Source organism: Phyllobates terribilis, unplaced genomic scaffold (assembly GCF_046119375.1).
Source record: "Phyllobates terribilis strain yellow unplaced genomic scaffold, ASM4611937v1 Scaffold_1024__1_contigs__length_465996, whole genome shotgun sequence".
In the NCBI taxonomy this organism is placed as follows: Eukaryota; Metazoa; Chordata; class Amphibia; order Anura; family Dendrobatidae; genus Phyllobates; species Phyllobates terribilis.
In genome coordinates this window covers 382,027-396,781 of record NW_027363784.1, presented here as the reverse complement: position 1 = coordinate 396,781, position 14,755 = coordinate 382,027, and the positions used below count along the sequence as shown (strand labels likewise).

The 14,755-nt window shown below is 44.4% G+C and overlaps 7 non-coding genes across 7 annotated transcripts; all 7 read left to right on the top strand.

The window, feature by feature from the left end:
• The first annotated feature begins 1,031 nt into the window (after positions 1-1,031).
• LOC141241858 (U2 spliceosomal RNA) lies at positions 1,032-1,222 on the top strand. Its single transcript, XR_012306552.1, has one exon. It is a non-coding gene; the product is annotated as a U2 spliceosomal RNA (small nuclear RNA).
• A 1,000-nt stretch (positions 1,223-2,222) lies between these two features.
• On the top strand, positions 2,223-2,416 carry LOC141241886 (U2 spliceosomal RNA). Its single transcript, XR_012306578.1, has one exon. It is a non-coding gene; the product is annotated as a U2 spliceosomal RNA (small nuclear RNA).
• Positions 2,417-3,531: 1,115 nt separating this feature from the next.
• On the top strand, positions 3,532-3,722 carry LOC141241812 (U2 spliceosomal RNA). The gene has a single exon (XR_012306507.1). It is a non-coding gene; the product is annotated as a U2 spliceosomal RNA (small nuclear RNA).
• Positions 3,723-4,837: 1,115 nt separating this feature from the next.
• LOC141241811 (U2 spliceosomal RNA) lies at positions 4,838-5,028 on the top strand. Its single transcript, XR_012306506.1, has one exon. It is a non-coding gene; the product is annotated as a U2 spliceosomal RNA (small nuclear RNA).
• A 1,115-nt stretch (positions 5,029-6,143) lies between these two features.
• On the top strand, positions 6,144-6,334 carry LOC141241810 (U2 spliceosomal RNA). Its single transcript, XR_012306505.1, has one exon. It is a non-coding gene; the product is annotated as a U2 spliceosomal RNA (small nuclear RNA).
• A 6,100-nt stretch (positions 6,335-12,434) lies between these two features.
• Positions 12,435-12,624, top strand: LOC141241906 (U2 spliceosomal RNA). The gene has a single exon (XR_012306591.1). It is a non-coding gene; the product is annotated as a U2 spliceosomal RNA (small nuclear RNA).
• A 1,112-nt stretch (positions 12,625-13,736) lies between these two features.
• On the top strand, positions 13,737-13,927 carry LOC141241808 (U2 spliceosomal RNA). The gene has a single exon (XR_012306503.1). It is a non-coding gene; the product is annotated as a U2 spliceosomal RNA (small nuclear RNA).
• Positions 13,928-14,755: the final 828 nt, after the last annotated feature.

Genomic DNA, 14,755 nt, shown 5'->3' with positions numbered 1-14,755 from the left:
TCTTTGGCTTTGCTTTTCTTCTCCTCATTGGATTTTTCATGTTCAAAGTTGCAGAAGCCAGATTACAAGCTCATTTTGGTTCAACTTCAGCAACTGTGCATTGCATTGCCATGTAATGTGATGCAATGCTATCTTTCTAGCTCTCCCTTTTTACTTCCTTTTGGATAAACAGACATATTAGGCAAGCATTTTGGAGCTTTCACCTAAATAACTACAGGTGGTGAGATAAGCTGCACAATATAATTGACCTTTCAGTATATTGTTGCACACACACCATCTATTTAGCAAATGCCCTTGTTATCAACAGCAGCCTTTTAAACTCACCTGAGCTAACAGGTATGTGCGCTGGTTACTCTGCTGCGCTTAAAATTTCTTTTTTGGTTTGCTACAATGCCTTTTCTGAAACGTTGTCTCCTTCTGCTGGAACACTGACTTCTTTCATTTAATGCCTGCAGACTATAAAAGAGAACCCAACCCAAAAAGTTTGGTTGATTAGTCTGTGGCATTCTGTTAAACTGTTGCTTATGGCGGTCTCTGTGAGCTTCTCAGCGACATTCAGCCAGCCAGGTATCCTGCCTGCAGTAGATGGAATGTGGCAATGGAACGCTGGCTGCGCGTGTCATAATAGGCTCTGAGCCTTTATATACCTGTGCACAGCAGCAGCCACCTTCAGTCTGCTGCTGGACAGCCAGCAGCAGCAGCAGCAGGAGAGGTATGTAATCAGGAGCCCTCCTGCTAAGGGTAGACAGCTGCTCGTTCCACCCCACCCCCCGCCTTAATTGGTTCTCCTCCCTTCCAACGGTGTTGAGGCGGGTGGGAACAGCAGGGGGTGAAGGTGCTGTGTTTAAAGAGGTGGAGTTATGCAGATCTAAAACGCGTGGATTGCAGCAGCAGCAAGCCGAAAAGTGCAGGCATGTAAGGGATCTAGAGGTTGACAACATGTCTTCTTAACGGGAGTCCAGGAGCTCATCTCCACAAATGGACTTTTCAGGATCCTTGGGTGGCTCCGTAGTTTGAAACCAATTCTGGTTATCGCTTCTCGGCCTTTTGGCTAAGATCAAGTGTAGTATCTGTTCTTATCAGTTTAATATCTGATACGTCCCCTATCTGGGGACCATATATTAAATGGATTTTTAGAACAGGGAGATGGAAAAAGAGCTTGCTCTGTCCACTCCACGCATTGACCTGGTATTGCAGTATCTCCAGGACCGTTGCACCCCTTCTTTCAGGTCCATGTCTCGCTTCTTCCTGCTTCCTCTTTGGAGGCGACTCGGCTGGGACAAGTGGGACAGCTCCTTCCCCTACAACTGGACGACGCCATGGTTCTACGGAGACGTCGTTCGATTTGTGGGGGAGCATCAACTGGAGGGACTCAAGCCCGACTTGTGGAAGCCCAAAACTATCCACAAGCTAATCAGAGCCAAGGATGACGTGGAGAACATCACAGGACTTCACCAGGACACGCTGGAGACTGTGTGGACAAATGTGTCGTCTGACAGGCTGACCAACGGGCACAAGGACTTGTCGTGGATGGCGATTCAGGGCGGACTGCCCGTCCGGTCATTCATGCATGCCCGGAACCTGTGCAAGACCCGGTACTGCCCAAGGTGCCCCTTCGTGGAGGAAACATCTTTGCACACTTTTTGGGACTGCGGATTTGCACAGCGCCTATTGACTGCACTTGAGGACGACCTGAGGAACTCTGTCCCCAGGGCGAGCCTATCGCACCATTCTGTGCTTTATGGACTCTTCCCTGGGGTTCATACCGTCGGAGCCATCCAGGAGGCTTGGCGCCTTATGAACTGCTTCAAGGATGCCCTTTGGGTCGCCAGGAACCGGCTCATCTTGAGGAGGGAGAGGATGTCCATCCAGGACTGCCGCAGGCTGATCCACAGCCTGCTCAGAGACTATTCCATCATGGACGGTCCGGAGGACGAGGATGAGGACTAAACCCCTCCTCCCCCTCTCCCCTTATGTGTCTTGTCTTTCAATAAAGCTTCGGGCCTGTGATTTTCCCCTCCCCATCCCCTTTTTCCCGATCCCTATCCCTTATCACGGTTCGTCGTACTGTATTGATTGATATGCTTTTTCTTTCAGATTGAGTGTTTTGTGTAGCATAGGGGTGTGATGTGTCTAGTTAGTGCGTCGTATCCTCATGCTATGTAAATATGATGTAGAATTCTGTGTGTACTGGGCTGCGGCACTGTACACTGTCTGTTAACTTATTTTTTGTGCTAATAAAAGATATATTCAATCAAAAAAATCTGTTCTTATCAGTTTAATATCTGATACGTCCCCTATCTGGGGACCATATATTAAATGGATTTTTAGAACAGGGAGATGGAAAAAGAGCTTGCTCTGTCCACTCCACGCATTGACCTGGTATTGCAGTATCTCCAGGACCGGTGCACCCCTTCTTTAATGCAGTTTCTAAAATCAGAAAGAATTGAATTCAATGTTTTTGGTTCATTTTGCTTGTTTGTCGGATTTTGGGATGGACTCTTTGGCTTTGCTTTTCTTCTCCTCATTGGATTTTTCATGTTCAAAGTTGCAGAAGCCAGATTACAAGCTCATTTTGGTTCAACTTCAGCAACTGTGCATTGCATTGCCATGTAATGTGATGCAATGCTATCTTTCTAGCTCTCCCTTTTTACTTCCTTTTGGATAAACAGACATATTAGGCAAGCATTTTGGAGCTTTCACCTAAATAACTACAGGTGGTGAGATAAGCTGCACAATATAATTGACCTTTCAGTATATTGTTGCACACACACCATCTATTTAGCAAATGCCCTTGTTATCAACAGCAGCCTTTTAAACTCACCTGAGCTAACAGGTATGTGCGCTGGTTACTCTGCTGCGCTTAAAATTTCTTTTTTGGTTTGCTACAATGCCTTTTCTGAAACGTTGTCTCCTTCTGCTGGAACACTGACTTCTTTCATTTAATGCCTGCAGACTATAAAAGAGAACCCAACCCAAAAAGTTTGGTTGATTAGTCTGTGGCATTCTGTTAAACTGTTGCTTATGGCGGTCTCTGTGAGCTTCTCAGCGACATTCAGCCAGCCAGGTATCCTGCCTGCAGTAGATGGAATGTGGCAATGGAACGCTGGCTGCGCGTGTCATAATAGGCTCTGAGCCTTTATATACCTGTGCACAGCAGCAGCCACCTTCAGTCTGCTGCTGGACAGCCAGCAGCAGCAGCAGCAGGAGAGGTATGTAATCAGGAGCCCTCCTGCTAAGGGTAGACAGCTGCTCGTTCCACCCCACCCCCCGCCTTAATTGGTTCTCCTCCCTTCCAACGGTGTTGAGGCGGGTGGGAACAGCAGGGGGTGAAGGTGCTGTGTTTAAAGAGGTGGAGTTATGCAGATCTAAAACGCGTGGATTGCAGCAGCAGCAAGCCGAAAAGTGCAGGCATGTAAGGGATCTAGAGGTTGACAACATGTCTTCTTAACGGGAGTCCAGGAGCTCATCTCCACAAATGGACTTTTCAGGATCCTTGGGTGGCTCCGTAGTTTGAAACCAATTCTGGTTATCGCTTCTCGGCCTTTTGGCTAAGATCAAGTGTAGTATCTGTTCTTATCAGTTTAATATCTGATACGTCCCCTATCTGGGGACCATATATTAAATGGATTTTTAGAACAGGGAGATGGAAAAAGAGCTTGCTCTGTCCACTCCACGCATTGACCTGGTATTGCAGTATCTCCAGGACCGGTGCACCCCTTCTTTAATGCAGTTTCTAAAATCAGAAAGAATTGAATTCAATGTTTTTTGTTCATTTTGCTTGTTTGTCGGATTTTGGGATGGACTCTTTGGCTTTGCTTTTCTTCTCCTCATTGGATTTTTCATGTTCAAAGTTGCAGAAGCCAGATTACAAGCTCATTTTGGTTCAACTTCAGCAACTGTGCATTGCATTGCCATGTAATGTGATGCAATGCTATCTTTCTAGCTCTCCCTTTTTACTTCCTTTTGGATAAACAGACATATTAGGCAAGCATTTTGGAGCTTTCACCTAAATAACTACAGGTGGTGAGATAAGCTGCACAATATAATTGACCTTTCAGTATATTGTTGCACACACACCATCTATTTAGCAAATGCCCTTGTTATCAACAGCAGCCTTTTAAACTCACCTGAGCTAACAGGTATGTGCGCTGGTTACTCTGCTGCGCTTAAAATTTCTTTTTTGGTTTGCTACAATGCCTTTTCTGAAACGTTGTCTCCTTCTGCTGGAACACTGACTTCTTTCATTTAATGCCTGCAGACTATAAAAGAGAACCCAACCCAAAATGTTTGGTTGATTAGTCTGTGGCATTCTGTTAAACTGTTGCTTATGGCGGTCTCTGTGAGCTTCTCAGCGACATTCAGCCAGCCAGGTATCCTGCCTGCAGTAGATGGAATGTGGCAATGGAACGCTGGCTGCGCGTGTCATAATAGGCTCTGAGCCTTTATATACCTGTGCACAGCAGCAGCCACCTTCAGTCTGCTGCTGGACAGCCAGCAGCAGCAGCAGCAGGAGAGGTATGTAATCAGGAGCCCTCCTGCTAAGGGTAGACAGCTGCTCGTTCCACCCCACCCCCCGCCTTAATTGGTTCTCCTCCCTTCCAACGGTGTTGAGGCGGGTGGGAACAGCAGGGGGTGAAGGTGCTGTGTTTAAAGAGGTGGAGTTATGCAGATCTAAAACGCGTGGATTGCAGCAGCAGCAAGCCGAAAAGTGCAGGCATGTAAGGGATCTAGAGGTTGACAACATGTCTTCTTAACGGGAGTCCAGGAGCTCATCTCCACAAATGGACTTTTCAGGATCCTTGGGTGGCTCCGTAGTTTGAAACCAATTCTGGTTATCGCTTCTCGGCCTTTTGGCTAAGATCAAGTGTAGTATCTGTTCTTATCAGTTTAATATCTGATACGTCCCCTATCTGGGGACCATATATTAAATGGATTTTTAGAACAGGGAGATGGAAAAAGAGCTTGCTCTGTCCACTCCACGCATTGACCTGGTATTGCAGTATCTCCAGGACCGGTGCACCCCTTCTTTAATGCAGTTTCTAAAATCAGAAAGAATTGAATTCAATGTTTTTTGTTCATTTTGCTTGTTTGTCGGATTTTGGGATGGACTCTTTGGCTTTGCTTTTCTTCTCCTCATTGGATTTTTCATGTTCAAAGTTGCAGAAGCCAGATTACAAGCTCATTTTGGTTCAACTTCAGCAACTGTGCATTGCATTGCCATGTAATGTGATGCAATGCTATCTTTCTAGCTCTCCCTTTTTACTTCCTTTTGGATAAACAGACATATTAGGCAAGCATTTTGGAGCTTTCACCTAAATAACTACAGGTGGTGAGATAAGCTGCACAATATAATTGACCTTTCAGTATATTGTTGCACACACACCATCTATTTAGCAAATGCCCTTGTTATCAACAGCAGCCTTTTAAACTCACCTGAGCTAACAGGTATGTGCGCTGGTTACTCTGCTGCGCTTAAAATTTCTTTTTTGGTTTGCTACAATGCCTTTTCTGAAACGTTGTCTCCTTCTGCTGGAACACTGACTTCTTTCATTTAATGCCTGCAGACTATAAAAGAGAACCCAACCCAAAATGTTTGGTTGATTAGTCTGTGGCATTCTGTTAAACTGTTGCTTATGGCGGTCTCTGTGAGCTTCTCAGCGACATTCAGCCAGCCAGGTATCCTGCCTGCAGTAGATGGAATGTGGCAATGGAACGCTGGCTGCGCGTGTCATAATAGGCTCTGAGCCTTTATATACCTGTGCACAGCAGCAGCCACCTTCAGTCTGCTGCTGGACAGCCAGCAGCAGCAGCAGCAGGAGAGGTATGTAATCAGGAGCCCTCCTGCTAAGGGTAGACAGCTGCTCGTTCCACCCCACCCCCCGCCTTAATTGGTTCTCCTCCCTTCCAACGGTGTTGAGGCGGGTGGGAACAGCAGGGGGTGAAGGTGCTGTGTTTAAAGAGGTGGAGTTATGCAGATCTAAAACGCGTGGATTGCAGCAGCAGCAAGCCGAAAAGTGCAGGCATGTAAGGGATCTAGAGGTTGACAACATGTCTTCTTAACGGGAGTCCAGGAGCTCATCTCCACAAATGGACTTTTCAGGATCCTTGGGTGGCTCCGTAGTTTGAAACCAATTCTGGTTATCGCTTCTCGGCCTTTTGGCTAAGATCAAGTGTAGTATCTGTTCTTATCAGTTTAATATCTGATACGTCCCCTATCTGGGGACCATATATTAAATGGATTTTTAGAACAGGGAGATGGAAAAAGAGCTTGCTCTGTCCACTCCACGCATTGACCTGGTATTGCAGTATCTCCAGGACCGGTGCACCCCTTCTTTAATGCAGTTTCTAAAATCAGAAAGAATTGAATTCAATGTTTTTTGTTCATTTTGCTTGTTTGTCGGATTTTGGGATGGACTCTTTGGCTTTGCTTTTCTTCTCCTCATTGGATTTTTCATGTTCAAAGTTGCAGAAGCCAGATTACAAGCTCATTTTGGTTCAACTTCAGCAACTGTGCATTGCATTGCCATGTAATGTGATGCAATGCTATCTTTCTAGCTCTCCCTTTTTACTTCCTTTTGGATAAACAGACATATTAGGCAAGCATTTTGGAGCTTTCACCTAAATAACTACAGGTGGTGAGATAAGCTGCACAATATAATTGACCTTTCAGTATATTGTTGCACACACACCATCTATTTAGCAAATGCCCTTGTTATCAACAGCAGCCTTTTAAACTCACCTGAGCTAACAGGTATGTGCGCTGGTTACTCTGCTGCGCTTAAAATTTCTTTTTTGGTTTGCTACAATGCCTTTTCTGAAACGTTGTCTCCTTCTGCTGGAACACTGACTTCTTTCATTTAATGCCTGCAGACTATAAAAGAGAACCCAACCCAAAAAGTTTGGTTGATTAGTCTGTGGCATTCTGTTAAACTGTTGCTTATGGCGGTCTCTGTGAGCTTCTCAGCGACATTCAGCCAGCCAGGTATCCTGCCTGCAGTAGATGGAATGTGGCAATGGAACGCTGGCTGCGCGTGTCATAATAGGCTCTGAGCCTTTATATACCTGTGCACAGCAGCAGCCACCTTCAGTCTGCTGCTGGACAGCCAGCAGCAGCAGCAGCAGGAGAGGTATGTAATCAGGAGCCCTCCTGCTAAGGGTAGACAGCTGCTCGTTCCACCCCACCCCCCGCCTTAATTGGTTCTCCTCCCTTCCAACGGTGTTGAGGCGGGTGGGAACAGCAGGGGGTGAAGGTGCTGTGTTTAAAGAGGTGGAGTTATGCAGATCTAAAACGCGTGGATTGCAGCAGCAGCAAGCCGAAAAGTGCAGGCATGTAAGGGATCTAGAGGTTGACAACATGTCTTCTTAACGGGAGTCCAGGAGCTCATCTCCACAAATGGACTTTTCAGGATCCTTGGGTGGCTCCGTAGTTTGAAACCAATTCTGGTTATCGCTTCTCGGCCTTTTGGCTTAGATCTTGTATCTGGTCAGAAGGATCCTATAGTGTCTCCCCCTCGGCCTTGCAGCATCGCCACTTAGGTGGCTTAAGCTGCCTGCTGCTATTGGGGGGGTCCAGAGGAAACGAGTGGTGATAATGGGCGTCAAGATTCGCTATGCCGGGACCGATGATATTCGGGTCAAAAATGCTTTTCGCATTGATATTGAGGAGTCGAGGAGGAATTTCTTTAACCTGCGGTTCTTGGTGGAAGTCGTCATCTTCAAGATTTTGAATGTTGGTCGTGGAGACATCATTTGCCTACAGGAGTTCCCAAAGAATGGCCGGTACGTTTTAGTCCTTGATCGTATGGCAGCTTGCCAGAATCTTTTCAAGACTGTAAAGGATCAGCAAGCCTTGGATCATCCGGCTCTTGATGGGCTTACATTTACGGTATTGTATACTAAGGGGGAAGTGCCAGTTGTTGTGTTTATGCACAACCCCCTTGTGGATGTGGAGGACATTACTAGATTCCTGAACCGTCATTGCAGCTATGTGTCCTACTCACACAAGGTGAGGAATGAGGTGGGCTTGTGGACTGGCAAACACAAGTTTTTTGTACGGTTCCAGGAGGACCCCCAGGGACCTGGGGGTATCCACTACCCTCCCCTCAGTTTTGCCATCGGGAGGGATAGAGGGTATATGTATTTTCCTGGTGCTCCGCGGTTTTGCAGGAAGTGTAAATCCTTTGGACACTACCAAGAGGACTGCACGGTGGAGAAGTTTTGTGGGAAATGCAATAAAGAGGGTCATCTGGCAATGGAGTGTACTAACTCCATGGTTTGTAATGCATGTGGCGAGGAGGGACACGCTTTCAAGGACTGTCCCCATCGTTCCAGGTCATATGCAGAGGCCGTGTCCCCACGTCCTACTACTGCCGCCACTATTGGTGAGGCGATCGAGGCAGTAAGGGACTTCATGGAAGAGATGGAGCAAGCACCCGATCCTGCTGGTGGAAGCGCTGTTGAGATAGAGCCTGCAGATATGTCAATTCTGCTTGATGTGAGTGGTGAGGGAGAAGTGAGCGGTTCACTCTCCACAACGCCGGTGTTGGCTTTGGAAAGCTCAGAGGCAATTCATGAAGGTGGTGGTGGCCAGGGTGACTTCACCGGGGCTGTGGTGAGGCCCCCTGATGAGGACTCTGATGTGTCTTCTGCAAAGAAGTTCCGGCCAGATTTTTCACCTGCCAGTATTGGGAGCATCAGCCCCTTAAGTGATAGGAGCTATCCCGAGAGCTACAGTGCCTCTCCTAGGAGGTCTTTTTTGGAGGAGGGGGCCAGCATTCTCTGCTTAACATCAGGAATCGAGTTTCAAGACGAGAAAGGTTGACTCTTCGGTGGGGGGTATGTTCTTTTTTACCGAATATGGTTAAAAAATGGGCTCCAACATGGGCTGTAGTGTACTGTCAATAAATGTAAGGCTTATAAAATCTAAGCCTAGAAGATTGGCTATACTGGAAGAACTAAAAAATCTTGGAGCAAATATTTACTGTCTGCAAGAGTGCGGAATTGAAGAGTCACCTCCTGAAAAGGACTGGGTATATGGGCATAGCATTTGGTCAGGTTCAATGACAAACAAAAATGATGGTGTGGGGATTTTGTTGGGGAATAGGGATTTAAGTTTTGAAAATTATATGGTGGTGGAGCCAGGTCGTTGTATAATGGCAGTGGTTAAGGGGAGAGGGTGGAGGGTGAAAATTGTTAACGTGTATTGTCCAATTAACAAAGGGGATAGGTTAGCACTATTAGAGAAAATACGTTTATTTTTGCCTGGAAGGATTCCAATATTATTAGTTGGTGATTTCAATTGTGTTTCTGAAGGGGAAATTGATGTCACAGGTAAGGTCCTTAATCAAATTACATCTGATTTTTCTTTTTTAGATGCAGCGGAATTTTTGAGTAAGCCACCACCGGCCACATATAGAGCTGATAGGGGAGGAATAGTGTCCAGGATTGACCGCATGCTGTATACAAATAGAGGTTTGGTGTGTAAATTTTTTAAACAGCATGTTTTTTCTTTCACAGACCATGAATGTTTGTGGGGTATGTTTGAAGGTGATAAAAAAATGGTGCATGGTGTTGGGGTATGGAAGCTAAATGTTAGGTTGTTAGAGGATGTTAGGGTTATGAGAGACTTCGAAAGTAAGTATGAATGGTGGAGGTCTAGGAAAAATAATTTTGTGGATGTGACTGTATGGTGGGATTGGGTGAAAGTGGAAATTAAGAATTTTTTTAGGAGGTGGGGTTATAAAAAAGCAGCAATTGAAAGAGGCAGATTTAAAGATTTAAATATGAGGATTGAGTGGTTACATAAAATGAGTATGAAAGGAATTGATGTTAGTGATCAACTCAGAGGAGCGAGAGATGAGATGAAGCGTGTTTTGGAAAAGCGTGGGAAGGAAATTATTTTTAGGACGAGAGTTGAGCATTTGGATATGGATGAGAAGTGTACGAGGTACTTTTTTAAAAAAATGTGCAGTAAAAAAGATGAGTTGGATGAGGTTGTAAATGATAATGGTATGACTGTGGTTGGAAGGGAAGTGTTGGATGAGGTACATAGTTTCTATAGTAGTTTATTTGAGTCTAAATGGGTGGATGGGGGTTTGAAAGAGCATGTGTTAGGTATGTTGGAGAGTCAGCTTGAAGCAGGGGAACGTGAATGTTTGAGTGAGGATATTGTTTTTGATGAGGTCAAAAAGGCGGTGGATGGTGCGAAAAAGAATAAAACACCTGGGAAAGATGGGTTGCCTGTGGAGTTTTATGTAAAAGCATGGGATGTGATTGGTGTTGATTTTGTGGAGGTATGTCAATATATGTGGATGAATGGTGTACTTTGTAATTCCATGAAAGAAGGAGTAGTTGTTTTACTATATAAGAAGGGTGAGAAAAAGAATTTGTGTAATTGGAGGCCGATTACATTACTCAATGCAGATTATAAAGTCTTTAGCAAAATTCTGGCTAACCGTATGCGTGGGGTGATTGGAAGTGTGGTTGGTGATGATCAAGTGTGCGCGGTGCCAGGTAGGTGTATGACTGATAACCTCTTGTTGTTGCGGGACGTAATTGGAGATTGTATGTTTAGGAAGGGGAAATGTATGGTTTTTTGTGTGGATTTTGAGAAAGCTTTTGATAGAGTGTCGCATGCGTTTATGTTTGAGGTGTTAGTTAGGATGGGTTTTCCTAGTGTTTTTGTGAATGCCATAAGGTGTTTGTATGATGGTGTGGTGAGTGAAGTGTTAGTGAATGGATGTTTGAGTGAGAAGGTGTGCATAAAATCAGGGGTCAGGCAGGGGTGTCCGTTGTCCCCTGTCCTGTTTATAAGTGTGATTGAGCCCCTGTTGTGCATGATTCGGAAAGAGAAAGTGATGAATGGTCTTCTGATCCCAGGGAGTGGTGGAAAGACTGTAAAGGTAATGGGGTATATGGACGATGTTGTTGTGGTGAGTGATAATATGGCTGCTATGAATCGAGCAAGGTTGCTTTTAGATTTCTTTTGTGGTGCATCTGGTTTTAGGGTGAATTGGGGGAAGTGTAGCTATAAGTGTTTCGGGGATTCGAGTGTTAGGATGGATGGTGTGATATGTGAAGAAGGTGCTATTAAGGTTTTGGGGGTGTGGTTTAACAAAGATCTGAAAGGGAATGAGAGTTGGGATGAATGCGGTAAGAGGATTGAACAGAAGTTAAATTTTTGGAGGTTGCGGGACTTGACATTGTCAGGCAAAGTCCTTATTATTAAGTCAGTGATTCTTCCTATGTTACTTTTTGTGTCAGTGGTTTTTCCAGCCCCTTATAGGGGTTTTAGGCGGATTGAGAAGCTAATTTTTACGTTTTATTTGGGAAGTAAGATGGAAAAACTTAAAAGGGAATATTTGTGTAAGTTACGTGAACATGGGGGAATGGATTTCCCAAATTTTGAATTTTGTCTTGGTTTAAATTATATTAAAACAGTGGTTGTTCTGTTAGGTAGGGATAACAAGACGGCTTTTATGATTAAATATATGGCTGGATGTATGTTGTTTGGGTTGAAATGGATGAGAAGGGATGCAAGAGTGCCTGTTTCGTTTAAATGTCCAGTGTGGTATGAGTTTGTTGAAAAATTTGTTGTCAAGCATGATTTGTTGGATGTTCCTATGGGTGATTTCAAAGTGATAAGGAATGTAAGGAGAAGGATGCGTGTTAGAGAGTTTGAATGTAACATTAGGGGCTTGAGATCGAGTGAAGCGTTGTGTGTATGGAGGAACCTGAGTATAAAAGGAATATCGAATAGGCAGCGTGATATCGTATGGATGAGTTTGCATGAGATTTTGCCTGTGAGAGAGGTACAGAAGAGGAGGGATCTGATTAGAACAGAGGTATGTCCGAGGGATGGATGTGGGGCGAGTGAAACTGTTATGCATTTGGTTTGGAATTGTGATTATGCTCAGAGTGTTTGGAAGGGAGTGGGTGGTTTATGCAAGGAACTAGCGGGCGTGAATTTTATAAATTGGAGAGTGGTAATGTTTGGGATGGGTGCAAGTAGCCGGGTGAAAGAGAGATTGTTGTGGTTGATAATGGCATGTGTAATAGAAAGTCTGTGGGACGTTAGGAATTTGTGTTTATTTAAAAGGAAAATAATCTCAGTTAATATTTGTGTTAGGATGGTTTTGTCAAGGTTATACATAGTTTATTTATGGGACAGCCGTGGCGGTGGTGGCTCTGATTCAGAAGGTTTTTGGAAAGTCAAAAAATGGAGGTCACTGGTAAAGTACCAGTAAGTCCTTGTTTAAGTGTTGTGATCTGTCTTTTTTTATGATAATGGTATGTTTTATAGTTTTTTTGTCCATTCAAAAGGTATTACAACTGTTTCAGTATAAAGTTATAAATATGAAATAAAGAAAGTACCATTATGATGTAAGACTGGGCAACGTAGTATGAGTTTTTATACTATTGATTGTTGCTTGAAAAATTTTACTGAATGGTATAAAAAAAAAAAAAAAATCTGTTCTTATCAGTTTAATATCTGATACGTCCCCTATCTGGGGACCATATATTAAATGGATTTTTAGAACAGGGAGATGGAAAAAGAGCTTGCTCTGTCCACTCCACGCATTGACCTGGTATTGCAGTATCTCCAGGACCGGTGCACCCCTTCTTTAATGCAGTTTCTAAAATCAGAAAGAATTGAATTCAATGTTTTTTGTTCATTTTGCTTGTTTGTCGGATTTTGGGATGGACTCTTTGGCTTTGCTTTTCTTCTCCTCATTGGATTTTTCATGTTCAAAGTTGCAGAAGCCAGATTACAAGCTCATTTTGGTTCAACTTCAGCAACTGTGCATTGCATTGCCATGTAATGTGATGCAATGCTATCTTTCTAGCTCTCCCTTTTTACTTCCTTTTGGATAAACAGACATATTAGGCAAGCATTTTGGAGCTTTCACCTAAATAACTACAGGTGGTGAGATAAGCTGCACAATATAATTGACCTTTCAGTATATTGTTGCACACACACCATCTATTTAGCAAATGCCCTTGTTATCAACAGCAGCCTTTTAAACTCACCTGAGCTAACAGGTATGTGCGCTGGTTACTCTGCTGCGCTTAAAATTTCTTTTTTGGTTTGCTACAATGCCTTTTCTGAAACGTTGTCTCCTTCTGCTGGAACACTGACTTCTTTCATTTAATGCCTGCAGACTATAAAAGAGAACCCAACCCAAAAAGTTTGGTTGATTAGTCTGTGGCATTCTGTTAAACTGTTGCTTATGGCGGTCTCTGTGAGCTTCTCAGCGACATTCAGCCAGCCAGGTATCCTGCCTGCAGTAGATGGAATGTGGCAATGGAACGCTGGCTGCGCGTGTCATAATAGGCTCTGAGCCTTTATATACCTGTGCACAGCAGCAGCCACCTTCAGTCTGCTGCTGGACAGCCAGCAGCAGCAGCAGGAGAGGTATGTAATCAGGAGCCCTCCTGCTAAGGGTAGACAGCTGCTCGTTCCACCCCACCCCCCGCCTTAATTGGTTCTCCTCCCTTCCAACGGTGTTGAGGCGGGTGGGAACAGCAGGGGGTGAAGGTGCTGTGTTTAAAGAGGTGGAGTTATGCAGATCTAAAACGCGTGGATTGCAGCAGCAGCAAGCCGAAAAGTGCAGGCATGTAAGGGATCTAGAGGTTGACAACATGTCTTCTTAACGGGAGTCCAGGAGCTCATCTCCACAAATGGACTTTTCAGGATCCTTGGGTGGCTCCGTAGTTTGAAACCAATTCTGGTTATCGCTTCTCGGCCTTTTGGCTAAGATCAAGTGTAGTATCTGTTCTTATCAGTTTAATATCTGATACGTCCCCTATCTGGGGACCATATATTAAATGGATTTTTAGAACAGGGAGATGGAAAAAGAGCTTGCTCTGTCCACTCCACGCATTGACCTGGTATTGCAGTATCTCCAGGACCGGTGCACCCCTTCTTTAATGCAGTTTCTAAAATCAGAAAGAATTGAATTCAATGTTTTTTGTTCATTTTGCTTGTTTGTCGGATTTTGGGATGGACTCTTTGGCTTTGCTTTTCTTCTCCTCATTGGATTTTTCATGTTCAAAGTTGCAGAAGCCAGATTACAAGCTCATTTTGGTTCAACTTCAGCAACTGTGCATTGCATTGCCATGTAATGTGATGCAATGCTATCTTTCTAGCTCTCCCTTTTTACTTCCTTTTGGATAAACAGACATATTAGGCAAGCATTTTGGAGCTTTCACCTAAATAACTACAGGTGGTGAGATAAGCTGCACAATATAATTGACCTTTCAGTATATTGTTGCACACACACCATCTATTTAGCAAATGCCCTTGTTATCAACAGCAGCCTTTTAAACTCACCTGAGCTAACAGGTATGTGCGCTGGTTACTCTGCTGCGCTTAAAATTTCTTTTTTGGTTTGCTACAATGCCTTTTCTGAAACGTTGTCTCCTTCTGCTGGAACACTGACTTCTTTCATTTAATGCCTGCAGACTATAAAAGAGAACCCAACCCAAAAAGTTTGGTTGATTAGTCTGTGGCATTCTGTTAAACTGTTGCTTATGGCGGTCTCTGTGAGCTTCTCAGCGACATTCAGCCAGCCAGGTATCCTGCCTGCAGTAGATGGAATGTGGCAATGGAACGCTGGCTGCGCGTGTCATAATAGGCTCTGAGCCTTTATATACCTGTGCACAGCAGCAGCCACCTTCAGTCTGCTGCTGGACAGCCAGCAGCAGCAGCAGGAGAGGTATGTAATCAGGAGCCCTCCTGCTAAGGGTAGAC